Source organism: Anomaloglossus baeobatrachus, chromosome 7, assembly GCF_048569485.1.
Source record: "Anomaloglossus baeobatrachus isolate aAnoBae1 chromosome 7, aAnoBae1.hap1, whole genome shotgun sequence".
NCBI classification, from domain to species: domain Eukaryota; kingdom Metazoa; phylum Chordata; class Amphibia; order Anura; family Aromobatidae; genus Anomaloglossus; species Anomaloglossus baeobatrachus.
Window position 1 is genome coordinate 205,394,527 of NC_134359.1, and position 26,539 is coordinate 205,421,065.

Below are 26,539 nucleotides of genomic sequence, written 5' to 3' on the forward strand. Positions count from 1 at the left end.
ACCAACAAAGCCACAGCACCACTTTGTTTAAGAGTAGGAAAGCACTACTGGTAGAATCGCCCTCACCTCATGTCTTTCAGTGTCCTTGAATGTCTAGAGATAGACGACTTATGCAAATTCTTTCTTTACTGGACTAATTTTTAGGGCTTCAATAGTGACAAAAAATACAATCTTTATTGAATTACTGATATTAAAACCCTAAACTTTGGTTAATCTCTGATAAAGTTTGAGCTTGTCCAACTCTTGACATAATCCACTGTTGTAGATATGATAAGAGCCACTTTGCCAGAAGCTCATACACAATCTTTAGTGAAATTGCACAGACTTGTCAAAATCCTCATTAGATCACATCATCTGGCTACAGACTCTTCCTGTAGACGAGCTGCCGAGTGGTTATGGCGTATGACTACTAATCCATTGTGCTCTGCATGCATGGTTTTTGAATCCCATACTTGTTGAAGTTACCTTCATCTCCAATGTTGAAACTCTAAATTATCTTTTTCAGCCCAAGCAGTGAGTATTTCCAGCATTTCCTGTTCAAGAAGGCTGCTATCAAACTTTTCTAACATTTCAGTCTGGCAAAAGTAAACCCACTGTTTTCATTTGGCATGCTTGATGCCATCCTACATTGGCTGACATCTTCTTCCTTTTGAGTACTTTGACAACACAGATTTAGAATCTCTCCATTGCACTATCTAAGGAAGGGATATGAGAAAGACAAGTTTGACTTTATAGTATTTTTACAAGGAAAGTACACTGTTAAACATAGAAACTTCAGTACTGAGGCTATGAAAAGAAGGCACTGCTGAGATTCGAACTCAGGATCTCCTGTTTACGAGACAGGCGCTTTAACCAACTAAGCCACAGCACCACTTTGTGTAAGAGTAGAAAAGCACTACTGGTAGAGTCGCCCTCACCTCATGTCTTTCAGTGTCCTTGAATGTCTAGAGATAGACGACTTATGCAAATTCTTTCTTTACTGGACTAATTTTTAGGGCTTCAATAGTGACAAAAAATACAATCTTTATTGAATTACTGATATTAAAACCCTAAACTTTGGTTAATCTCTGATAAAGTTTGAGCTTGTCCAACTCTTGACATAATCCACTGTTGTAGATATGATAAGAGCCACTTTGCCAGAAGCTCATACACAATCTTTAGTGAAATTGCACAGACTTGTCAAAATCCTCATTAGATCACATCATCTGGCTACAGACTCTTCCTGTAGACGAGCTGCCGAGTGGTTATGGCGTATGACTACTAATCCATTGTGCTCTGCATGCATGGTTTTTGAATCCCATACTTGTTGAAGTTACCTTCATCTCCAATGTTGAAACTCTAAATTATCTTTTTCAGCCCAAGCAGTGAGTATTTCCAGCATTTCCTGTTCAAGAAGGCTGCTATCAAACTTTTCTAACATTTCAGTCTGGCAAAAGTAAACCCACTGTTTTCATTTGGCATGCTTGATGCCATCCTACATTGGCTGACATCTTCTTCCTTTTGAGTACTTTGACAACACAGATTTAGAATCTCTCCATTGCACTATCTAAGGAAGGGATATGAGAAAGACAAGTTTGACTTTATAGTATTTTTACAAGGAAAGTACACTGTTAAACATAGAAACTTCAGTACTGAGGCTATGAAAAGAAGGCACTGCTGAGATTCGAACTCAGGATCTCCTGTTTAAGAGACAGGCGCTTTAACCAACTAAGCCACAGCACCACTTTGTGTAAGAGTAGAAAAGCACTACTGGTAGAGTCGCCCTCACCTCATGTCTTTCAGTGTCCTTGAATGTCTAGAGATAGACGGCTTATGCAAATTCTTTCTTTACTGGACTAATTTTTAGGGCTTCAATAGTGACAAAAAATACAATCTTTCTTGAATTACTGATATTAAAACCCTAAACTTTGGTTAATCTCTGATAAAGTTTGAGCTTGTCCAACTCTTGACATAATCCACTGTTGTAGATATGATAAGAGCCACTTTGCCAGAAGCTCATACACAATCTTTAGTGAAATTGCACAGACTTGTCAAAATCCTCATTAGATCACATCATCTGGCTACAGACTCTTCCTGTAGACGAGCTGCCGAGTGGTTATGGCGTATGACTACTAATCCATTGTGCTCTGCATGCATGGTTTTTGAATCCCATACTTGTTGAAGTTACCTTCATCTCCAATGTTGAAACTCTAAATTATCTTTTTCAGCCCAAGCAGTGAGTATTTCCAGCATTTCCTGTTCAAGAAGGCTGCTATCAAACTTTTCTAACATTTCAGTCTGGCAAAAGTAAACCCACTGTTTTCATTTGGCATGCTTGATGCCATCCTACATTGGCTGACATCTTCTTCCTTTTGAGTACTTTGACAACACAGATTTAGAATCTCTCCATTGCACTATCTAAGGAAGGGACATGAGAAAGACAAGTTTGACTTTATAGTATTTTTACAAGGAAAGTACATTGTTAAACATAGAAACTTCTGTAAGAGGCTATGAAAAGAAGGCACTGCTGAGATTCGAACTCAGGATCTCCTGTTTACAAGACAGGCGCTTTAACCAACTAAGCCACAGCACCACTTTGTTTAAGAGTAGGAAAGCACTACTGGTAGAATCGCCCTCACCTCATGTCTTTCAGTGTCCTTGAATGTCTAGAGATAGACGACTTATGCAAATTCTTTCTTTACTGGACTAATTTTTAGGGCTTCAATAGTGACAAAAAATACAATCTTTATTGAATTACTGATATTAAAACCCTAAACTTTGGTTAATCTCTGATAAAGTTTGAGCTTGTCCAACTCTTGACATAATCCACTGTTGTAGATATGATAAGAGCCACTTTGCCAGAAGCTCATACACAATCTTTAGTGAAATTGCACAGACTTGTCAAAATCCTCATTAGATCACATCATCTGGCTACAGACTCTTCCTGTAGACGAGCTGCCGAGTGGTTATGGCGTATGACTACTAATCCATTGTGCTCTGCATGCATGGTTTTTGAATCCCATACTTGTTGAAGTTACCTTCATCTCCAATGTTGAAACTCTAAATTATCTTTTTCAGCCCAAGCAGTGAGTATTTCCAGCATTTCCTGTTCAAGAAGGCTGCTATCAAACTTTTCTAACATTTCAGTCTGGCAAAAGTAAACCCACTGTTTTCATTTGGCATGCTTGATGCCATCCTACATTGGCTGACATCTTCTTCCTTTTGAGTACTTTGACAACACAGATTTAGAATCTCTCCATTGCACTATCTAAGGAAGGGATATGAGAAAGACAAGTTTGACTTTATAGTATTTTTACAAGGAAAGTACACTGTTAAACATAGAAACTTCAGTACTGAGGCTATGAAAAGAAGGCACTGCTGAGATTCGAACTCAGGATCTCCTGTTTAAGAGACAGGCGCTTTAACCAACTAAGCCACAGCACCACTTTGTGTAAGAGTAGAAAAGCACTACTGGTAGAGTCGCCCTCACCTCATGTCTTTCAGTGTCCTTGAATGTCTAGAGATAGACGGCTTATGCAAATTCTTTCTTTACTGGACTAATTTTTAGGGCTTCAATAGTGACAAAAAATACAATCTTTCTTGAATTACTGATATTAAAACCCTAAACTTTGGTTAATCTCTGATAAAGTTTGAGCTTGTCCAACTCTTGACATAATCCACTGTTGTAGATATGATAAGAGCCACTTTGCCAGAAGCTCATACACAATCTTTAGTGAAATTGCACAGACTTGTCAAAATCCTCATTAGATCACATCATCTGGCTACAGACTCTTCCTGTAGACGAGCTGCCGAGTGGTTATGGCGTATGACTACTAATCCATTGTGCTCTGCATGCATGGTTTTTGAATCCCATACTTGTTGAAGTTACCTTCATCTCCAATGTTGAAACTCTAAATTATCTTTTTCAGCCCAAGCAGTGAGTATTTCCAGCATTTCCTGTTCAAGAAGGCTGCTATCAAACTTTTCTAACATTTCAGTCTGGCAAAAGTAAACCCACTGTTTTCATTTGGCATGCTTGATGCCATCCTACATTGGCTGACATCTTCTTCCTTTTGAGTACTTTGACAACACAGATTTAGAATCTCTCCATTGCACTATCTAAGGAAGGGATATGAGAAAGACAAGTTTGACATTTTAGTATTTTTACAAGGAAAGTACATTGTTAAACATAGAAACTTCTGTAAGAGGCTATGAAAAGAAGGCACTGCTGAGATTCGAACTCAGGATCTCCTGTTTACAAGACAGGCGCTTTAACCAACAAAGCCACAGCACCACTTTGTTTAAGAGTAGGAAAGCACTACTGGTAGAATCGCCCTCACCTCATGTCTTTCAGTGTCCTTGAATGTCTAGAGATAGACGACTTATGCAAATTCTTTCTTTACTGGACTAATTTTTAGGGCTTCAATAGTGACAAAAAATACAATCTTTATTGAATTACTGATATTAAAACCCTAAACTTTGGTTAATCTCTGATAAAGTTTGAGCTTGTCCAACTCTTGACATAATCCACTGTTGTAGATATGATAAGAGCCACTTTGCCAGAAGCTCATACACAATCTTTAGTGAAATTGCACAGACTTGTCAAAATCCTCATTAGATCACATCATCTGGCTACAGACTCTTCCTGTAGACGAGCTGCCGAGTGGTTATGGCGTATGACTACTAATCCATTGTGCTCTGCATGCATGGTTTTTGAATCCCATACTTGTTGAAGTTACCTTCATCTCCAATGTTGAAACTCTAAATTATCTTTTTCAGCCCAAGCAGTGAGTATTTCCAGCATTTCCTGTTCAAGAAGGCTGCTATCAAACTTTTCTAACATTTCAGTCTGGCAAAAGTAAACCCACTGTTTTCATTTGGCATGCTTGATGCCATCCTACATTGGCTGACATCTTCTTCCTTTTGAGTACTTTGACAACACAGATTTAGAATCTCTCCATTGCACTATCTAAGGAAGGGATATGAGAAAGACAAGTTTGACTTTATAGTATTTTTACAAGGAAAGTACATTGTTAAACATAGAAACTTCTGTAAGAGGCTATGAAAAGAAGGCACTGCTGAGATTCGAACTCAGGATCTCCTGTTTACAAGACAGGCGCTTTAACCAACTAAGCCACAGGACCACTTTGTTTAAGAGTAGGAAAGCACTACTGGTAGAATCGCCCTCACCTCATGTCTTTCAGTGTCCTTGAATGTCTAGAGATAGACGACTTATGCAAATTCTTTCTTTACTGGACTAATTTTTAGGGCTTCAATAGTGACAAAAAATACAATCTTTATTGAATTACTGATATTAAAACCCTAAACTTTGGTTAATCTCTGATAAAGTTTGAGCTTGTCCAACTCTTGACATAATCCACTGTTGTAGATATGATAAGAGCCACTTTGCCAGAAGCTCATACACAATCTTTAGTGAAATTGCACAGACTTGTCAAAATCCTCATTAGATCACATCATCTGGCTACAGACTCTTCCTGTAGACGAGCTGCCGAGTGGTTATGGCGTATGACTACTAATCCATTGTGCTCTGCATGCATGGTTTTTGAATCCCATACTTGTTGAAGTTACCTTCATCTCCAATGTTGAAACTCTAAATTATCTTTTTCAGCCCAAGCAGTGAGTATTTCCAGCATTTCCTGTTCAAGAAGGCTGCTATCAAACTTTTCTAACATTTCAGTCTGGCAAAAGTAAACCCACTGTTTTCATTTGGCATGCTTGATGCCATCCTACATTGGCTGACATCTTCTTCCTTTTGAGTACTTTGACAACACAGATTTAGAATCTCTCCATTGCACTATCTAAGGAAGGGATATGAGAAAGACAAGTTTGACTTTATAGTATTTTTACAAGGAAAGTACATTGTTAAACATAGAAACTTCTGTAAGAGGCTATGAAAAGAAGGCACTGCTGAGATTCGAACTCAGGATCTCCTGTTTACAAGACAGGCGCTTTAACCAACTAAGCCACAGCACCACTTTGTTTAAGAGTAGGAAAGCACTACTGGTAGAATCGCCCTCACCTCATGTCTTTCAGTGTCCTTGAATGTCTAGAGATAGACGACTTATGCAAATTCTTTCTTTACTGGACTAATTTTTAGGGCTTCAATAGTGACAAAAAATACAATCTTTATTGAATTACTGATATTAAAACCCTAAACTTTGGTTAATCTCTGATAAAGTTTGAGCTTGTCCAACTCTTGACATAATCCACTGTTGTAGATATGATAAGAGCCACTTTGCCAGAAGCTCATACACAATCTTTAGTGAAATTGCACAGACTTGTCAAAATCCTCATTAGATCACATCATCTGGCTACAGACTCTTCCTGTAGACGAGCTGCCGAGTGGTTATGGCGTATGACTACTAATCCATTGTGCTCTGCATGCATGGTTTTTGAATCCCATACTTGTTGAAGTTACCTTCATCTCCAATGTTGAAACTCTAAATTATCTTTTTCAGCCCAAGCAGTGAGTATTTCCAGCATTTCCTGTTCAAGAAGGCTGCTATCAAACTTTTCTAACATTTCAGTCTGGCAAAAGTAAACCCACTGTTTTCATTTGGCATGCTTGATGCCATCCTACATTGGCTGACATCTTCTTCCTTTTGAGTACTTTGACAACACAGATTTAGAATCTCTCCATTGCACTATCTAAGGAAGGGATATGAGAAAGACAAGTTTGACTTTATAGTATTTTTACAAGGAAAGTACATTGTTAAACATAGAAACTTCTGTAAGAGGCTATGAAAAGAAGGCACTGCTGAGATTCGAACTCAGGATCTCCTGTTTACAAGACAGGCGCTTTAACCAACTAAGCCACAGCACCACTTTGTTTAAGAGTAGGAAAGCACTACTGGTAGAATCGCCCTCACCTCATGTCTTTCAGTGTCCTTGAATGTCTAGAGATAGACGACTTATGCAAATTCTTTCTTTACTGGACTAATTTTTAGGGCTTCAATAGTGACAAAAAATACAATCTTTATTGAATTACTGATATTAAAACCCTAAACTTTGGTTAATCTCTGATAAAGTTTGAGCTTGTCCAACTCTTGACATAATCCACTGTTGTAGATATGATAAGAGCCACTTTGCCAGAAGCTCATACACAATCTTTAGTGAAATTGCACAGACTTGTCAAAATCCTCATTAGATCACATCATCTGGCTACAGACTCTTCCTGTAGACGAGCTGCCGAGTGGTTATGGCGTATGACTACTAATCCATTGTGCTCTGCATGCATGGTTTTTGAATCCCATACTTGTTGAAGTTACCTTCATCTCCAATGTTGAAACTCTAAATTATCTTTTTCAGCCCAAGCAGTGAGTATTTCCAGCATTTCCTGTTCAAGAAGGCTGCTATCAAACTTTTCTAACATTTCAGTCTGGCAAAAGTAAACCCACTGTTTTCATTTGGCATGCTTGATGCCATCCTACATTGGCTGACATCTTCTTCCTTTTGAGTACTTTGACAACACAGATTTAGAATCTCTCCATTGCACTATCTAAGGAAGGGATATGAGAAAGACAAGTTTGACTTTATAGTATTTTTACAAGGAAAGTACATTGTTAAACATAGAAACTTCTGTAAGAGGCTATGAAAAGAAGGCACTGCTGAGATTCGAACTCAGGATCTCCTGTTTACAAGACAGGCGCTTTAACCAACTAAGCCACAGCACCACTTTGTTTAAGAGTAGGAAAGCACTACTGGTAGAATCGCCCTCACCTCATGTCTTTCAGTGTCCTTGAATGTCTAGAGATAGACGACTTATGCAAATTCTTTCTTTACTGGACTAATTTTTAGGGCTTCAATAGTGACAAAAAATACAATCTTTATTGAATTACTGATATTAAAACCCTAAACTTTGGTTAATCTCTGATAAAGTTTGAGCTTGTCCAACTCTTGACATAATCCACTGTTGTAGATATGATAAGAGCCACTTTGCCAGAAGCTCATACACAATCTTTAGTGAAATTGCACAGACTTGTCAAAATCCTCATTAGATCACATCATCTGGCTACAGACTCTTCCTGTAGACGAGCTGCCGAGTGGTTATGGCGTATGACTACTAATCCATTGTGCTCTGCATGCATGGTTTTTGAATCCCATACTTGTTGAAGTTACCTTCATCTCCAATGTTGAAACTCTAAATTATCTTTTTCAGCCCAAGCAGTGAGTATTTCCAGCATTTCCTGTTCAAGAAGGCTGCTATCAAACTTTTCTAACATTTCAGTCTGGCAAAAGTAAACCCACTGTTTTCATTTGGCATGCTTGATGCCATCCTACATTGGCTGACATCTTCTTCCTTTTGAGTACTTTGACAACACAGATTTAGAATCTCTCCATTGCACTATCTAAGGAAGGGATATGAGAAAGACAAGTTTGACTTTATAGTATTTTTACAAGGAAAGTACATTGTTAAACATAGAAACTTCTGTAAGAGGCTATGAAAAGAAGGCACTGCTGAGATTCGAACTCAGGATCTCCTGTTTACAAGACAGGCGCTTTAACCAACTAAGCCACAGGACCACTTTGTTTAAGAGTAGGAAAGCACTACTGGTAGAATCGCCCTCACCTCATGTCTTTCAGTGTCCTTGAATGTCTAGAGATAGACGACTTATGCAAATTCTTTCTTTACTGGACTAATTTTTAGGGCTTCAATAGTGACAAAAAATACAATCTTTATTGAATTACTGATATTAAAACCCTAAACTTTGGTTAATCTCTGATAAAGTTTGAGCTTGTCCAACTCTTGACATAATCCACTGTTGTAGATATGATAAGAGCCACTTTGCCAGAAGCTCATACACAATCTTTAGTGAAATTGCACAGACTTGTCAAAATCCTCATTAGATCACATCATCTGGCTACAGACTCTTCCTGTAGACGAGCTGCCGAGTGGTTATGGCGTATGACTACTAATCCATTGTGCTCTGCATGCATGGTTTTTGAATCCCATACTTGTTGAAGTTACCTTCATCTCCAATGTTGAAACTCTAAATTATCTTTTTCAGCCCAAGCAGTGAGTATTTCCAGCATTTCCTGTTCAAGAAGGCTGCTATCAAACTTTTCTAACATTTCAGTCTGGCAAAAGTAAACCCACTGTTTTCATTTGGCATGCTTGATGCCATCCTACATTGGCTGACATCTTCTTCCTTTTGAGTACTTTGACAACACAGATTTAGAATCTCTCCATTGCACTATCTAAGGAAGGGATATGAGAAAGACAAGTTTGACTTTATAGTATTTTTACAAGGAAAGTACATTGTTAAACATAGAAACTTCTGTAAGAGGCTATGAAAAGAAGGCACTGCTGAGATTCGAACTCAGGATCTCCTGTTTACAAGACAGGCGCTTTAACCAACTAAGCCACAGGACCACTTTGTTTAAGAGTAGGAAAGCACTACTGGTAGAATCGCCCTCACCTCATGTCTTTCAGTGTCCTTGAATGTCTAGAGATAGACGACTTATGCAAATTCTTTCTTTACTGGACTAATTTTTAGGGCTTCAATAGTGACAAAAAATACAATCTTTATTGAATTACTGATATTAAAACCCTAAACTTTGGTTAATCTCTGATAAAGTTTGAGCTTGTCCAACTCTTGACATAATCCACTGTTGTAGATATGATAAGAGCCACTTTGCCAGAAGCTCATACACAATCTTTAGTGAAATTGCACAGACTTGTCAAAATCCTCATTAGATCACATCATCTGGCTACAGACTCTTCCTGTAGACGAGCTGCCGAGTGGTTATGGCGTATGACTACTAATCCATTGTGCTCTGCATGCATGGTTTTTGAATCCCATACTTGTTGAAGTTACCTTCATCTCCAATGTTGAAACTCTAAATTATCTTTTTCAGCCCAAGCAGTGAGTATTTCCAGCATTTCCTGTTCAAGAAGGCTGCTATCAAACTTTTCTAACATTTCAGTCTGGCAAAAGTAAACCCACTGTTTTCATTTGGCATGCTTGATGCCATCCTACATTGGCTGACATCTTCTTCCTTTTGAGTACTTTGACAACACAGATTTAGAATCTCTCCATTGCACTATCTAAGGAAGGGATATGAGAAAGACAAGTTTGACTTTATAGTATTTTTACAAGGAAAGTACATTGTTAAACATAGAAACTTCTGTAAGAGGCTATGAAAAGAAGGCACTGCTGAGATTCGAACTCAGGATCTCCTGTTTACAAGACAGGCGCTTTAACCAACTAAGCCACAGCACCACTTTGTTTAAGAGTAGGAAAGCACTACTGGTAGAATCGCCCTCACCTCATGTCTTTCAGTGTCCTTGAATGTCTAGAGATAGACGACTTATGCAAATTCTTTCTTTACTGGACTAATTTTTAGGGCTTCAATAGTGACAAAAAATACAATCTTTATTGAATTACTGATATTAAAACCCTAAACTTTGGTTAATCTCTGATAAAGTTTGAGCTTGTCCAACTCTTGACATAATCCACTGTTGTAGATATGATAAGAGCCACTTTGCCAGAAGCTCATACACAATCTTTAGTGAAATTGCACAGACTTGTCAAAATCCTCATTAGATCACATCATCTGGCTACAGACTCTTCCTGTAGACGAGCTGCCGAGTGGTTATGGCGTATGACTACTAATCCATTGTGCTCTGCATGCATGGTTTTTGAATCCCATACTTGTTGAAGTTACCTTCATCTCCAATGTTGAAACTCTAAATTATCTTTTTCAGCCCAAGCAGTGAGTATTTCCAGCATTTCCTGTTCAAGAAGGCTGCTATCAAACTTTTCTAACATTTCAGTCTGGCAAAAGTAAACCCACTGTTTTCATTTGGCATGCTTGATGCCATCCTACATTGGCTGACATCTTCTTCCTTTTGAGTACTTTGACAACACAGATTTAGAATCTCTCCATTGCACTATCTAAGGAAGGGATATGAGAAAGACAAGTTTGACTTTATAGTATTTTTACAAGGAAAGTACATTGTTAAACATAGAAACTTCTGTAAGAGGCTATGAAAAGAAGGCACTGCTGAGATTCGAACTCAGGATCTCCTGTTTACAAGACAGGCGCTTTAACCAACTAAGCCACAGGACCACTTTGTTTAAGAGTAGGAAAGCACTACTGGTAGAATCGCCCTCACCTCATGTCTTTCAGTGTCCTTGAATGTCTAGAGATAGACGACTTATGCAAATTCTTTCTTTACTGGACTAATTTTTAGGGCTTCAATAGTGACAAAAAATACAATCTTTATTGAATTACTGATATTAAAACCCTAAACTTTGGTTAATCTCTGATAAAGTTTGAGCTTGTCCAACTCTTGACATAATCCACTGTTGTAGATATGATAAGAGCCACTTTGCCAGAAGCTCATACACAATCTTTAGTGAAATTGCACAGACTTGTCAAAATCCTCATTAGATCACATCATCTGGCTACAGACTCTTCCTGTAGACGAGCTGCCGAGTGGTTATGGCGTATGACTACTAATCCATTGTGCTCTGCATGCATGGTTTTTGAATCCCATACTTGTTGAAGTTACCTTCATCTCCAATGTTGAAACTCTAAATTATCTTTTTCAGCCCAAGCAGTGAGTATTTCCAGCATTTCCTGTTCAAGAAGGCTGCTATCAAACTTTTCTAACATTTCAGTCTGGCAAAAGTAAACCCACTGTTTTCATTTGGCATGCTTGATGCCATCCTACATTGGCTGACATCTTCTTCCTTTTGAGTACTTTGACAACACAGATTTAGAATCTCTCCATTGCACTATCTAAGGAAGGGATATGAGAAAGACAAGTTTGACTTTATAGTATTTTTACAAGGAAAGTACATTGTTAAACATAGAAACTTCTGTAAGAGGCTATGAAAAGAAGGCACTGCTGAGATTCGAACTCAGGATCTCCTGTTTACAAGACAGGCGCTTTAACCAACTAAGCCACAGCACCACTTTGTTTAAGAGTAGGAAAGCACTACTGGTAGAATCGCCCTCACCTCATGTCTTTCAGTGTCCTTGAATGTCTAGAGATAGACGACTTATGCAAATTCTTTCTTTACTGGACTAATTTTTAGGGCTTCAATAGTGACAAAAAATACAATCTTTATTGAATTACTGATATTAAAACCCTAAACTTTGGTTAATCTCTGATAAAGTTTGAGCTTGTCCAACTCTTGACATAATCCACTGTTGTAGATATGATAAGAGCCACTTTGCCAGAAGCTCATACACAATCTTTAGTGAAATTGCACAGACTTGTCAAAATCCTCATTAGATCACATCATCTGGCTACAGACTCTTCCTGTAGACGAGCTGCCGAGTGGTTATGGCGTATGACTACTAATCCATTGTGCTCTGCATGCATGGTTTTTGAATCCCATACTTGTTGAAGTTACCTTCATCTCCAATGTTGAAACTCTAAATTATCTTTTTCAGCCCAAGCAGTGAGTATTTCCAGCATTTCCTGTTCAAGAAGGCTGCTATCAAACTTTTCTAACATTTCAGTCTGGCAAAAGTAAACCCACTGTTTTCATTTGGCATGCTTGATGCCATCCTACATTGGCTGACATCTTCTTCCTTTTGAGTACTTTGACAACACAGATTTAGAATCTCTCCATTGCACTATCTAAGGAAGGGATATGAGAAAGACAAGTTTGACTTTATAGTATTTTTACAAGGAAAGTACATTGTTAAACATAGAAACTTCTGTAAGAGGCTATGAAAAGAAGGCACTGCTGAGATTCGAACTCAGGATCTCCTGTTTACAAGACAGGCGCTTTAACCAACTAAGCCACAGCACCACTTTGTTTAAGAGTAGGAAAGCACTACTGGTAGAATCGCCCTCACCTCATGTCTTTCAGTGTCCTTGAATGTCTAGAGATAGACGACTTATGCAAATTCTTTCTTTACTGGACTAATTTTTAGGGCTTCAATAGTGACAAAAAATACAATCTTTATTGAATTACTGATATTAAAACCCTAAACTTTGGTTAATCTCTGATAAAGTTTGAGCTTGTCCAACTCTTGACATAATCCACTGTTGTAGATATGATAAGAGCCACTTTGCCAGAAGCTCATACACAATCTTTAGTGAAATTGCACAGACTTGTCAAAATCCTCATTAGATCACATCATCTGGCTACAGACTCTTCCTGTAGACGAGCTGCCGAGTGGTTATGGCGTATGACTACTAATCCATTGTGCTCTGCATGCATGGTTTTTGAATCCCATACTTGTTGAAGTTACCTTCATCTCCAATGTTGAAACTCTAAATTATCTTTTTCAGCCCAAGCAGTGAGTATTTCCAGCATTTCCTGTTCAAGAAGGCTGCTATCAAACTTTTCTAACATTTCAGTCTGGCAAAAGTAAACCCACTGTTTTCATTTGGCATGCTTGATGCCATCCTACATTGGCTGACATCTTCTTCCTTTTGAGTACTTTGACAACACAGATTTAGAATCTCTCCATTGCACTATCTAAGGAAGGGATATGAGAAAGACAAGTTTGACTTTATAGTATTTTTACAAGGAAAGTACATTGTTAAACATAGAAACTTCTGTAAGAGGCTATGAAAAGAAGGCACTGCTGAGATTCGAACTCAGGATCTCCTGTTTACAAGACAGGCGCTTTAACCAACTAAGCCACAGCACCACTTTGTTTAAGAGTAGGAAAGCACTACTGGTAGAATCGCCCTCACCTCATGTCTTTCAGTGTCCTTGAATGTCTAGAGATAGACGACTTATGCAAATTCTTTCTTTACTGGACTAATTTTTAGGGCTTCAATAGTGACAAAAAATACAATCTTTATTGAATTACTGATATTAAAACCCTAAACTTTGGTTAATCTCTGATAAAGTTTGAGCTTGTCCAACTCTTGACATAATCCACTGTTGTAGATATGATAAGAGCCACTTTGCCAGAAGCTCATACACAATCTTTAGTGAAATTGCACAGACTTGTCAAAATCCTCATTAGATCACATCATCTGGCTACAGACTCTTCCTGTAGACGAGCTGCCGAGTGGTTATGGCGTATGACTACTAATCCATTGTGCTCTGCATGCATGGTTTTTGAATCCCATACTTGTTGAAGTTACCTTCATCTCCAATGTTGAAACTCTAAATTATCTTTTTCAGCCCAAGCAGTGAGTATTTCCAGCATTTCCTGTTCAAGAAGGCTGCTATCAAACTTTTCTAACATTTCAGTCTGGCAAAAGTAAACCCACTGTTTTCATTTGGCATGCTTGATGCCATCCTACATTGGCTGACATCTTCTTCCTTTTGAGTACTTTGACAACACAGATTTAGAATCTCTCCATTGCACTATCTAAGGAAGGGATATGAGAAAGACAAGTTTGACTTTATAGTATTTTTACAAGGAAAGTACATTGTTAAACATAGAAACTTCTGTAAGAGGCTATGAAAAGAAGGCACTGCTGAGATTCGAACTCAGGATCTCCTGTTTACAAGACAGGCGCTTTAACCAACTAAGCCACAGCACCACTTTGTTTAAGAGTAGGAAAGCACTACTGGTAGAATCGCCCTCACCTCATGTCTTTCAGTGTCCTTGAATGTCTAGAGATAGACGACTTATGCAAATTCTTTCTTTACTGGACTAATTTTTAGGGCTTCAATAGTGACAAAAAATACAATCTTTATTGAATTACTGATATTAAAACCCTAAACTTTGGTTAATCTCTGATAAAGTTTGAGCTTGTCCAACTCTTGACATAATCCACTGTTGTAGATATGATAAGAGCCACTTTGCCAGAAGCTCATACACAATCTTTAGTGAAATTGCACAGACTTGTCAAAATCCTCATTAGATCACATCATCTGGCTACAGACTCTTCCTGTAGACGAGCTGCCGAGTGGTTATGGCGTATGACTACTAATCCATTGTGCTCTGCATGCATGGTTTTTGAATCCCATACTTGTTGAAGTTACCTTCATCTCCAATGTTGAAACTCTAAATTATCTTTTTCAGCCCAAGCAGTGAGTATTTCCAGCATTTCCTGTTCAAGAAGGCTGCTATCAAACTTTTCTAACATTTCAGTCTGGCAAAAGTAAACCCACTGTTTTCATTTGGCATGCTTGATGCCATCCTACATTGGCTGACATCTTCTTCCTTTTGAGTACTTTGACAACACAGATTTAGAATCTCTCCATTGCACTATCTAAGGAAGGGATATGAGAAAGACAAGTTTGACTTTATAGTATTTTTACAAGGAAAGTACATTGTTAAACATAGAAACTTCTGTAAGAGGCTATGAAAAGAAGGCACTGCTGAGATTCGAACTCAGGATCTCCTGTTTACAAGACAGGCGCTTTAACCAACTAAGCCACAGCACCACTTTGTTTAAGAGTAGGAAAGCACTACTGGTAGAATCGCCCTCACCTCATGTCTTTCAGTGTCCTTGAATGTCTAGAGATAGACGACTTATGCAAATTCTTTCTTTACTGGACTAATTTTTAGGGCTTCAATAGTGACAAAAAATACAATCTTTATTGAATTACTGATATTAAAACCCTAAACTTTGGTTAATCTCTGATAAAGTTTGAGCTTGTCCAACTCTTGACATAATCCACTGTTGTAGATATGATAAGAGCCACTTTGCCAGAAGCTCATACACAATCTTTAGTGAAATTGCACAGACTTGTCAAAATCCTCATTAGATCACATCATCTGGCTACAGACTCTTCCTGTAGACGAGCTGCCGAGTGGTTATGGCGTATGACTACTAATCCATTGTGCTCTGCATGCATGGTTTTTGAATCCCATACTTGTTGAAGTTACCTTCATCTCCAATGTTGAAACTCTAAATTATCTTTTTCAGCCCAAGCAGTGAGTATTTCCAGCATTTCCTGTTCAAGAAGGCTGCTATCAAACTTTTCTAACATTTCAGTCTGGCAAAAGTAAACCCACTGTTTTCATTTGGCATGCTTGATGCCATCCTACATTGGCTGACATCTTCTTCCTTTTGAGTACTTTGACAACACAGATTTAGAATCTCTCCATTGCACTATCTAAGGAAGGGATATGAGAAAGACAAGTTTGACTTTATAGTATTTTTACAAGGAAAGTACATTGTTAAACATAGAAACTTCTGTAAGAGGCTATGAAAAGAAGGCACTGCTGAGATTCGAACTCAGGATCTCCTGTTTACAAGACAGGCGCTTTAACCAACTAAGCCACAGCACCACTTTGTTTAAGAGTAGGAAAGCACTACTGGTAGAATCGCCCTCACCTCATGTCTTTCAGTGTCCTTGAATGTCTAGAGATAGACGACTTATGCAAATTCTTTCTTTACTGGACTAATTTTTAGGGCTTCAATAGTGACAAAAAATACAATCTTTATTGAATTACTGATATTAAAACCCTAAACTTTGGTTAATCTCTGATAAAGTTTGAGCTTGTCCAACTCTTGACATAATCCACTGTTGTAGATATGATAAGAGCCACTTTGCCAGAAGCTCATACACAATCTTTAGTGAAATTGCACAGACTTGTCAAAATCCTCATTAGATCACATCATCTGGCTACAGACTCTTCCTGTAGACGAGCTGCCGAGTGGTTATGGCGTATGACTACTAATCCATTGTGCTCTGCATGCATGGTTTTTGAATCCCATACTTGTTGAAGTTACCTTCATCTCCAATGTTGAAACTCTAAATTATCTTTTTCAGCCCAAGCAGTGAGTATTTCCAGCATTTCCTGTTCAAGAAGGCTGCTATCAAACTTTTCTAACATTTCAGTCTGGCAAAAGTAAACCCACTGTTTTCATTTGGCATGCTTGATGCCATCCTACATTGGCTGACATCTTCTTCCTTTTGAGTACTTTGACAACACAGATTTAGAATCTCTCCATTGCACTATCTAAGGAAGGGATATGAGAAAGACAAGTTTGACTTTATAGTATTTTTACAAGGAAAGTACACTGTTAAACATAGAAACTTCAGTACTGAGGCTATGAAAAGAAGGCACTGCTGAGATTCGAACTCAGGATCTCCTGTTTATGAGACAGGCGCTTTAACCAACTAAGCCACAGCACCACTTTGTTTAAGAGTAGGAAAGCACTACTGGTAGAATCGCCCTCACCTCATGTCTTTCAGTGTCCTTGAATGTCTAGAGATAGACGACTTATGCAAATTCTTTCTTTACTGGACTAATTTTTAGGGCTTCAATAGTGACAAAAAATACAATCTTTATTGAATTACTGATATTAAAACCCTAAACTTTGGTTAATCTCTGATAAAGTTTGAGCTTGTCCAACTCTTGACATAATCCACTGTTGTAGATATGATAAGAGCCACTTTGCCAGAAGCTCATACACAATCTTTAGTGAAATTGCACAGACTTGTCAAAATCCTCATTAGATCACATCATCTGGCTACAGACTCTTCCTGTAGACGAGCTGCCGAGTGGTTATGGCGTATGACTACTAATCCATTGTGCTCTGCATGCATGGTTTTTGAATCCCATACTTGTTGAAGTTACCTTCATCTCCAATGTTGAAACTCTAAATTATCTTTTTCAGCCCAAGCAGTGAGTATTTCCAGCATTTCCTGTTCAAGAAGGCTGCTATCAAACTTTTCTAACATTTCAGTCTGGCAAAAGTAAACCCACTGTTTTCATTTGGCATGCTTGATGCCATCCTACATTGGCTGACATCTTCTTCCTTTTGAGTACTTTGACAACACAGATTTAGAATCTCTCCATTGCACTATCTAAGGAAGGGATATGAGAAAGACAAGTTTGACTTTATAGTATTTTTACAAGGAAAGTACATTGTTAAACATAGAAACTTCTGTAAGAGGCTATGAAAAGAAGGCACTGCTGAGATTCGAACTCAGGATCTCCTGTTTACAAGACAGGCGCTTTAACCAACTAAGCCACAGCACCACTGTGTTTAAGAGTAGGAAAGCACTACTGGTAGAATCGCCCTCACCTCATGTCTTTCAGTGTCCTTGAATGTCTAGAGATAGACGACTTATGCAAATTCTTTCTTTACTGGACTAATTTTTAGGGCTTCAATAGTGACAAAAAATACAATCTTTATTGAATTACTGATATTAAAACCCTAAACTTTGGTTAATCTCTGATAAAGTTTGAGCTTGTCCAACTCTTGACATAATCCACTGTTGTAGATATGATAAGAGCCACTTTGCCAGAAGCTCATACACAATCTTTAGTGAAATTGCACAGACTTGTCAAAATCCTCATTAGATCACATCATCTGGCTACAGACTCTTCCTGTAGACGAGCTGCCGAGTGGTTATGGCGTATGACTACTAATCCATTGTGCTCTGCATGCATGGTTTTTGAATCCCATACTTGTTGAAGTTACCTTCATCTCCAATGTTGAAACTCTAAATTATCTTTTTCAGCCCAAGCAGTGAGTATTTCCAGCATTTCCTGTTCAAGAAGGCTGCTATCAAACTTTTCTAACATTTCAGTCTGGCAAAAGTAAACCCACTGTTTTCATTTGGCATGCTTGATGCCATCCTACATTGGCTGACATCTTCTTCCTTTTGAGTACTTTGACAACACAGATTTAGAATCTCTCCATTGCACTATCTAAGGAAGGGATATGAGAAAGACAAGTTTGACTTTATAGTATTTTTACAAGGAAAGTACATTGTTAAACATAGAAACTTCTGTAAGAGGCTATGAAAAGAAGGCACTGCTGAGATTCGAACTCAGGATCTCCTGTTTACAAGACAGGCGCTTTAACCAACTAAGCCACAGCACCACTTTGTTTAAGAGTAGGAAAGCACTACTGGTAGAATCGCCCTCACCTCATGTCTTTCAGTGTCCTTGAATGTCTAGAGATAGACGACTTATGCAAATTCTTTCTTTACTGGACTAATTTTTAGGGCTTCAATAGTGACAAAAAATACAATCTTTATTGAATTACTGATATTAAAACCCTAAACTTTGGTTAATCTCTGATAAAGTTTGAGCTTGTCCAACTCTTGACATAATCCACTGTTGTAGATATGATAAGAGCCACTTTGCCAGAAGCTCATACACAATCTTTAGTGAAATTGCACAGACTTGTCAAAATCCTCATTAGATCACATCATCTGGCTACAGACTCTTCCTGTAGACGAGCTGCCGAGTGGTTATGGCGTATGACTACTAATCCATTGTGCTCTGCATGCATGGTTTTTGAATCCCATACTTGTTGAAGTTACCTTCATCTCCAATGTTGAAACTCTAAATTATCTTTTTCAGCCCAAGCAGTGAGTATTTCCAGCATTTCCTGTTCAAGAAGGCTGCTATCAAACTTTTCTAACATTTCAGTCTGGCAAAAGTAAACCCACTGTTTTCATTTGGCATGCTTGATGCCATCCTACATTGGCTGACATCTTCTTCCTTTTGAGTACTTTGACAACACAGATTTAGAATCTCTCCATTGCACTATCTAAGGAAGGGATATGAGAAAGACAAGTTTGACTTTATAGTATTTTTACAAGGAAAGTACATTGTTAAACATAGAAACTTCTGTAAGAGGCTATGAAAAGAAGGCACTGCTGAGATTCGAACTCAGGATCTCCTGTTTACAAGACAGGCGCTTTAACCAACTAAGCCACAGCACCACTTTGTTTAAGAGTAGGAAAGCACTACTGGTAGAATCGCCCTCACCTCATGTCTTTCAGTGTCCTTGAATGTCTAGAGATAGACGACTTATGCAAATTCTTTCTTTACTGGACTAATTTTTAGGGCTTCAATAGTGACAAAAAATACAATCTTTATTGAATTACTGATATTAAAACCCTAAACTTTGGTTAATCTCTGATAAAGTTTGAGCTTGTCCAACTCTTGACATAATCCACTGTTGTAGATATGATAAGAGCCACTTTGCCAGAAGCTCATACACAATCTTTAGTGAAATTGCACAGACTTGTCAAAATCCTCATTAGATCACATCATCTGGCTACAGACTCTTCCTGTAGACGAGCTGCCGAGTGGTTATGGCGTATGACTACTAATCCATTGTGCTCTGCATGCATGGTTTTTGAATCCCATACTTGTTGAAGTTACCTTCATCTCCAATGTTGAAACTCTAAATTATCTTTTTCAGCCCAAGCAGTGAGTATTTCCAGCATTTCCTGTTCAAGAAGGCTGCTATCAAACTTTTCTAACATTTCAGTCTGGCAAAAGTAAACCCACTGTTTTCATTTGGCATGCTTGATGCCATCCTACATTGGCTGACATCTTCTTCCTTTTGAGTACTTTGACAACACAGATTTAGAATCTCTCCATTGCACTATCTAAGGAAGGGATATGAGAAAGACAAGTTTGACTTTATAGTATTTTTACAAGGAAAGTACATTGTTAAACATAGAAACTTCTGTAAGAGGCTATGAAAAGAAGGCACTGCTGAGATTCGAACTCAGGATCTCCTGTTTACAAGACAGGCGCTTTAACCAACTAAGCCACAGCACCACTTTGTTTAAGAGTAGGAAAGCACTACTGGTAGAATCGCCCTCACCTCATGTCTTTCAGTGTCCTTGAATGTCTAGAGATAGACGACTTATGCAAATTCTTTCTTTACTGGACTAATTTTTAGGGCTTCAATAGTGACAAAAAATACAATCTTTATTGAATTACTGATATTAAAACCCTAAACTTTGGTTAATCTCTGATAAAGTTTGAGCTTGTCCAACTCTTGACATAATCCACTGTTGTAGATATGATAAGAGCCACTTTGCCAGAAGCTCATACACAATCTTTAGTGAAATTGCACAGACTTGTCAAAATCCTCATTAGATCACATCATCTGGCTACAGACTCTTCCTGTAGACGAGCTGCCGAGTGGTTATGGCGTATGACTACTAATCCATTGTGCTCTGCATGCATGGTTTTTGAATCCCATACTTGTTGAAGTTACCTTCATCTCCAATGTTGAAACTCTAAATTATCTTTTTCAGCCCAAGCAGTGAGTATTTCCAGCATTTCCTGTTCAAGAAGGCTGCTATCAAACTTTTCTAACATTTCAGTCTGGCAAAAGTAAACCCACTGTTTTCATTTGGCATGCTTGATGCCATCCTACATTGGCTGACATCTTCTTCCTTTTGAGTACTTTGACAACACAGATTTAGAATCTCTCCATTGCACTATCTAAGGAAGGGATATGAGAAAGACAAGTTTGACTTTATAGTATTTTTACAAGGAAAGTACATTGTTAAACATAGAAACTTCTGTAAGAGGCTATGAAAAGAAGGCACTGCTGAGATTCGAACTCAGGATCACCTGTTTACAAGACAGGCGCTTTAACCAACTAAGCCACAGCACCACTTTGTTTAAGAGTAGGAAAGCACTACTGGTAGAATCGCCCTCACCTCATGTCTTTCAGTGTCCTTGAATGTCTAGAGATAGACGACTTATGCAAATTCTTTCTTTACTGGACTAATTTTTAGGGCTTCAATAGTGACAAAAAATACAATCTTTATTGAATTACTGATATTAAAACCCTAAACTTTGGTTAATCTCTGATAAAGTTTGAGCTTGTCCAACTCTTGACATAATCCACTGTTGTAGATATGATAAGAGCCACTTTGCCAGAAGCTCATACACAATCTTTAGTGAAATTGCACAGACTTGTCAAAATCCTCATTAGATCACATCATCTGGCTACAGACTCTTCCTGTAGACGAGCTGCCGAGTGGTTATGGCGTATGACTACTAATCCATTGTGCTCTGCATGCATGGTTTTTGAATCCCATACTTGTTGAAGTTACCTTCATCTCCAATGTTGAAACTCTAAATTATCTTTTTCAGCCCAAGCAGTGAGTATTTCCAGCATTTCCTGTTCAAGAAGGCTGCTATCAAACTTTTCTAACATTTCAGTCTGGCAAAAGTAAACCCACTGTTTTCATTTGGCATGCTTGATGCCATCCTACATTGGCTGACATCTTCTTCCTTTTGAGTACTTTGACAACACAGATTTAGAATCTCTCCATTGCACTATCTAAGGAAGGGATATGAGAAAGACAAGTTTGACTTTATAGTATTTTTACAAGGAAAGTACATTGTTAAACATAGAAACTTCTGTAAGAGGCTATGAAAAGAAGGCACTGCTGAGATTCGAACTCAGGATCTCCTGTTTACAAGACAGGCGCTTTAACCAACTAAGCCACAGCACCACTTTGTTTAAGAGTAGGAAAGCACTACTGGTAGAATCGCCCTCACCTCATGTCTTTCAGTGTCCTTGAATGTCTAGAGATAGACGACTTATGCAAATTCTTTCTTTACTGGACTAATTTTTAGGGCTTCAATAGTGACAAAAAATACAATCTTTATTGAATTACTGATATTAAAACCCTAAACTTTGGTTAATCTCTGATAAAGTTTGAGCTTGTCCAACTCTTGACATAATCCACTGTTGTAGATATGATAAGAGCCACTTTGCCAGAAGCTCATACACAATCTTTAGTGAAATTGCACAGACTTGTCAAAATCCTCATTAGATCACATCATCTGGCTACAGACTCTTCCTGTAGACGAGCTGCCGAGTGGTTATGGCGTATGACTTCTAATCCATTGTGCTCTGCATGCATGGTTTTTGAATCCCATACTTGTTGAAGTTACCTTCATCTCCAATGTTGAAACTCTAAATTATCTTTTTCAGCCCAAGCAGTGAGTATTTCCAGCATTTCCTGTTCAAGAAGGCTGCTATCAAACTTTTCTAACATTTCAGTCTGGCAAAAGTAAACCCACTGTTTTCATTTGGCATGCTTGATGCCATCCTACATTGGCTGACATCTTCTTCCTTTTGAGTACTTTGACAACACAGATTTAGAATCTCTCCATTGCACTATCTAAGGAAGGGATATGAGAAAGACAAGTTTGACTTTATAGTATTTTTACAAGGAAAGTACATTGTTAAACATAGAAACTTCTGTAAGAGGCTATGAAAAGAAGGCACTGCTGAGATTCGAACTCAGGATCTCCTGTTTACAAGACAGGCGCTTTAACCAACTAAGCCACAGCACCACTTTGTTTAAGAGTAGGAAAGCACTACTGGTAGAATCGCCCTCACCTCATGTCTTTCAGTGTCCTTGAATGTCTAGAGATAGACGACTTATGCAAATTCTTTCTTTACTGGACTAATTTTTAGGGCTTCAATAGTGACAAAAAATACAATCTTTATTGAATTACTGATATTAAAACCCTAAACTTTGGTTAATCTCTGATAAAGTTTGAGCTTGTCCAACTCTTGACATAATCCACTGTTGTAGATATGATAAGAGCCACTTTGCCAGAAGCTCATACACAATCTTTAGTGAAATTGCACAGACTTGTCAAAATCCTCATTAGATCACATCATCTGGCTACAGACTCTTCCTGTAGACGAGCTGCCGAGTGGTTATGGCGTATGACTACTAATCCATTGTGCTCTGCATGCATGGTTTTTGAATCCCATACTTGTTGAAGTTACCTTCATCTCCAATGTTGAAACTCTAAATTATCTTTTTCAGCCCAAGCAGTGAGTATTTCCAGCATTTCCTGTTCAAGAAGGCTGCTATCAAACTTTTCTAACATTTCAGTCTGGCAAAAGTAAACCCACTGTTTTCATTTGGCATGCTTGATGCCATCCTACATTGGCTGACATCTTCTTCCTTTTGAGTACTTTGACAACACAGATTTAGAATCTCTCCATTGCACTATCTAAGGAAGGGATATGAGAAAGACAAGTTTGACTTTATAGTATTTTTACAAGGAAAGTACATTGTTAAACATAGAAACTTCTGTAAGAGGCTATGAAAAGAAGGCACTGCTGAGATTCGAACTCAGGATCTCCTGTTTACAAGACAGGCGCTTTAACCAACTAAGCCACAGCACCACTTTGTTTAAGAGTAGGAAAGCACTACTGGTAGAATCGCCCTCACCTCATGTCTTTCAGTGTCCTTGAATGTCTAGAGATAGACGACTTATGCAAATTCTTTCTTTACTGGACTAATTTTTAGGGCTTCAATAGTGACAAAAAATACAATCTTTATTGAATTACTGATATTAAAACCCTAAACTTTGGTTAATCTCTGATAAAGTTTGAGCTTGTCCAACTCTTGACATAATCCACTGTTGTAGATATGATAAGAGCCACTTTGCCAGAAGCTCATACACAATCTTTAGTGAAATTGCACAGACTTGTCAAAATCCTCATTAGATCACATCATCTGGCTACAGACTCTTCCTGTAGACGAGCTGCCAAGTGGTTATGGCGTATGACTACTAATCCATTGTGCTCTGCATGCATGGTTTTTGAATCCCATACTTGTTGAAGTTACCTTCATCTCCAATGTTGAAACTCTAAATTATCTTTTTCAGCCCAAGCAGTGAGTATTTCCAGCATTTCCTGTTCAAGAAGGCTGCTATCAAACTTTTCTAACATTTCAGTCTGGCAAAAGTAAACCCACTGTTTTCATTTGGCATGCTTGATGCCATCCTACATTGGCTGACATCTTCTTCCTTTTGAGTACTTTGACAACACAGATTTAGAATCTCTCCATTGCACTATCTAAGGAAGGGATATGAGAAAGACAAGTTTGACTTTATAGTATTTTTACAAGGAAAGTACATTGTTAAACATAGAAACTTCTGTAAGAGGCTATGAAAAGAAGGCACTGCTGAGATTCGAACTCAGGATCTCCTGTTTACAAGACAGGCGCTTTAACCAACTAAGCCACAGCACCACTTTGTTTAAGAGTAGGAAAGCACTACTGGTAGAATCGCCCTCACCTCATGTCTTTCAGTGTCCTTGAATGTCTAGAGATAGACGACTTATGCAAATTCTTTCTTTACTGGACTAATTTTTAGGGCTTCAATAGTGACAAAAAATACAATCTTTATTGAATTACTGATATTAAAACCCTAAACTTTGGTTAATCTCTGATAAAGTTTGAGCTTGTCCAACTCTTGACATAATCCACTGTTGTAGATATGATAAGAGCCACTTTGCCAGAAGCTCATACACAATCTTTAGTGAAATTGCACAGACTTGTCAAAATCCTCATTAGATCACATCATCTGGCTACAGACTCTTCCTGTAGACGAGCTGCCAAGTGGTTATGGCGTATGACTACTAATCCATTGTGCTCTGCATGCATGGTTTTTGAATCCCATACTTGTTGAAGTTACCTTCATCTCCAATGTTGAAACTCTAAATTATCTTTTTCAGCCCAAGCAGTGAGTATTTCCAGCATTTCCTGTTCAAGAAGGCTGCTATCAAACTTTTCTAACATTTCAGTCTGGCAAAAGTAAACCCACTGTTTTCATTTGGCATGCTTGATGCCATCCTACATTGGCTGACATCTTCTTCCTTTTGAGTACTTTGACAACACAGATTTAGAATCTCTCCATTGCACTATCTAAGGAAGGGATATGAGAAAGACAAGTTTGACTTTATAGTATTTTTACAAGGAAAGTACATTGTTAAACATAGAAACTTCTGTAAGAGGCTATGAAAAGAAGGCACTGCTGAGATTCGAACTCAGGATCTCCTGTTTACAAGACAGGCGCTTTAACCAACTAAGCCACAGCACCACTTTGTTTAAGAGTAGGAAAGCACTACTGGTAGAATCGCCCTCACCTCATGTCTTTCAGTGTCCTTGAATGTCTAGAGATAGACGACTTATGCAAATTCTTTCTTTACTGGACTAATTTTTAGGGCTTCAATAGTGACAAAAAATACAATCTTTATTGAATTACTGATATTAAAACCCTAAACTTTGGTTAATCTCTGATAAAGTTTGAGCTTGTCCAACTCTTGACATAATCCACTGTTGTAGATATGATAAGAGCCACTTTGCCAGAAGCTCATACACAATCTTTAGTGAAATTGCACAGACTTGTCAAAATCCTCATTAGATCACATCATCTGGCTACAGACTCTTCCTGTAGACGAGCTGCCGAGTGGTTATGGCGTATGACTACTAATCCATTGTGCTCTGCATGCATGGTTTTTGAATCCCATACTTGTTGAAGTTACCTTCATCTCCAATGTTGAAACTCTAAATTATCTTTTTCAGCCCAAGCAGTGAGTATTTCCAGCATTTCCTGTTCAAGAAGGCTGCTATCAAACTTTTCTAACATTTCAGTCTGGCAAAAGTAAACCCACTGTTTTCATTTGGCATGCTTGATGCCATCCTACATTGGCTGACATCTTCTTCCTTTTGAGTACTTTGACAACACAGATTTAGAATCTCTCCATTGCACTATCTAAGGAAGGGATATGAGAAAGACAAGTTTGACTTTATAGTATTTTTACAAGGAAAGTACATTGTTAAACATAGAAACTTCTGTAAGAGGCTATGAAAAGAAGGCACTGCTGAGATTCGAACTCAGGATCTCCTGTTTACAAGACAGGCGCTTTAACCAACTAAGCCACAGCACCACTTTGTTTAAGAGTAGGAAAGCACTACTGGTAGAATCGCCCTCACCTCATGTCTTTCAGTGTCCTTGAATGTCTAGAGATAGACGACTTATGCAAATTCTTTCTTTACTGGACTAATTTTTAGGGCTTCAATAGTGACAAAAAATACAATCTTTATTGAATTAC

At 38.2% G+C, this 26,539-nt stretch overlaps 22 non-coding genes across 22 annotated transcripts; all 22 read right to left on the minus strand.

Moving 5' to 3' along the window:
• Positions 1–797: 797 nt before the first annotated feature.
• Positions 798–871, minus strand: TRNAT-CGU (transfer RNA threonine (anticodon CGU)). The gene has a single exon. It is a non-coding gene; the product is annotated as a tRNA-Thr (tRNA).
• A 1,627-nt stretch (positions 872–2,498) lies between these two features.
• On the minus strand, positions 2,499–2,572 carry TRNAT-UGU (transfer RNA threonine (anticodon UGU)). Its single transcript has one exon. It is a non-coding gene; the product is annotated as a tRNA-Thr (tRNA).
• A 3,327-nt stretch (positions 2,573–5,899) lies between these two features.
• TRNAT-UGU (transfer RNA threonine (anticodon UGU)) lies at positions 5,900–5,973 on the minus strand. The gene has a single exon. It is a non-coding gene; the product is annotated as a tRNA-Thr (tRNA).
• Positions 5,974–6,749: 776 nt separating this feature from the next.
• Positions 6,750–6,823, minus strand: TRNAT-UGU (transfer RNA threonine (anticodon UGU)). Its single transcript has one exon. It is a non-coding gene; the product is annotated as a tRNA-Thr (tRNA).
• A 776-nt stretch (positions 6,824–7,599) lies between these two features.
• TRNAT-UGU (transfer RNA threonine (anticodon UGU)) lies at positions 7,600–7,673 on the minus strand. The gene has a single exon. It is a non-coding gene; the product is annotated as a tRNA-Thr (tRNA).
• A 2,476-nt stretch (positions 7,674–10,149) lies between these two features.
• TRNAT-UGU (transfer RNA threonine (anticodon UGU)) lies at positions 10,150–10,223 on the minus strand. The gene has a single exon. It is a non-coding gene; the product is annotated as a tRNA-Thr (tRNA).
• Positions 10,224–11,849: 1,626 nt separating this feature from the next.
• On the minus strand, positions 11,850–11,923 carry TRNAT-UGU (transfer RNA threonine (anticodon UGU)). Its single transcript has one exon. It is a non-coding gene; the product is annotated as a tRNA-Thr (tRNA).
• Positions 11,924–12,699: 776 nt separating this feature from the next.
• Positions 12,700–12,773, minus strand: TRNAT-UGU (transfer RNA threonine (anticodon UGU)). The gene has a single exon. It is a non-coding gene; the product is annotated as a tRNA-Thr (tRNA).
• A 776-nt stretch (positions 12,774–13,549) lies between these two features.
• TRNAT-UGU (transfer RNA threonine (anticodon UGU)) lies at positions 13,550–13,623 on the minus strand. The gene has a single exon. It is a non-coding gene; the product is annotated as a tRNA-Thr (tRNA).
• Positions 13,624–14,399: 776 nt separating this feature from the next.
• On the minus strand, positions 14,400–14,473 carry TRNAT-UGU (transfer RNA threonine (anticodon UGU)). The gene has a single exon. It is a non-coding gene; the product is annotated as a tRNA-Thr (tRNA).
• Positions 14,474–15,249: 776 nt separating this feature from the next.
• Positions 15,250–15,323, minus strand: TRNAT-UGU (transfer RNA threonine (anticodon UGU)). Its single transcript has one exon. It is a non-coding gene; the product is annotated as a tRNA-Thr (tRNA).
• A 776-nt stretch (positions 15,324–16,099) lies between these two features.
• TRNAT-UGU (transfer RNA threonine (anticodon UGU)) lies at positions 16,100–16,173 on the minus strand. The gene has a single exon. It is a non-coding gene; the product is annotated as a tRNA-Thr (tRNA).
• Positions 16,174–17,800: 1,627 nt separating this feature from the next.
• Positions 17,801–17,874, minus strand: TRNAT-UGU (transfer RNA threonine (anticodon UGU)). The gene has a single exon. It is a non-coding gene; the product is annotated as a tRNA-Thr (tRNA).
• Positions 17,875–18,650: 776 nt separating this feature from the next.
• Positions 18,651–18,724, minus strand: TRNAT-UGU (transfer RNA threonine (anticodon UGU)). The gene has a single exon. It is a non-coding gene; the product is annotated as a tRNA-Thr (tRNA).
• Positions 18,725–19,500: 776 nt separating this feature from the next.
• On the minus strand, positions 19,501–19,574 carry TRNAT-UGU (transfer RNA threonine (anticodon UGU)). The gene has a single exon. It is a non-coding gene; the product is annotated as a tRNA-Thr (tRNA).
• A 776-nt stretch (positions 19,575–20,350) lies between these two features.
• Positions 20,351–20,424, minus strand: TRNAT-UGU (transfer RNA threonine (anticodon UGU)). The gene has a single exon. It is a non-coding gene; the product is annotated as a tRNA-Thr (tRNA).
• Positions 20,425–22,050: 1,626 nt separating this feature from the next.
• On the minus strand, positions 22,051–22,124 carry TRNAT-UGU (transfer RNA threonine (anticodon UGU)). Its single transcript has one exon. It is a non-coding gene; the product is annotated as a tRNA-Thr (tRNA).
• A 776-nt stretch (positions 22,125–22,900) lies between these two features.
• On the minus strand, positions 22,901–22,974 carry TRNAT-UGU (transfer RNA threonine (anticodon UGU)). The gene has a single exon. It is a non-coding gene; the product is annotated as a tRNA-Thr (tRNA).
• A 776-nt stretch (positions 22,975–23,750) lies between these two features.
• On the minus strand, positions 23,751–23,824 carry TRNAT-UGU (transfer RNA threonine (anticodon UGU)). The gene has a single exon. It is a non-coding gene; the product is annotated as a tRNA-Thr (tRNA).
• Positions 23,825–24,600: 776 nt separating this feature from the next.
• Positions 24,601–24,674, minus strand: TRNAT-UGU (transfer RNA threonine (anticodon UGU)). Its single transcript has one exon. It is a non-coding gene; the product is annotated as a tRNA-Thr (tRNA).
• Positions 24,675–25,450: 776 nt separating this feature from the next.
• On the minus strand, positions 25,451–25,524 carry TRNAT-UGU (transfer RNA threonine (anticodon UGU)). Its single transcript has one exon. It is a non-coding gene; the product is annotated as a tRNA-Thr (tRNA).
• Positions 25,525–26,300: 776 nt separating this feature from the next.
• TRNAT-UGU (transfer RNA threonine (anticodon UGU)) lies at positions 26,301–26,374 on the minus strand. Its single transcript has one exon. It is a non-coding gene; the product is annotated as a tRNA-Thr (tRNA).
• Positions 26,375–26,539: the final 165 nt, after the last annotated feature.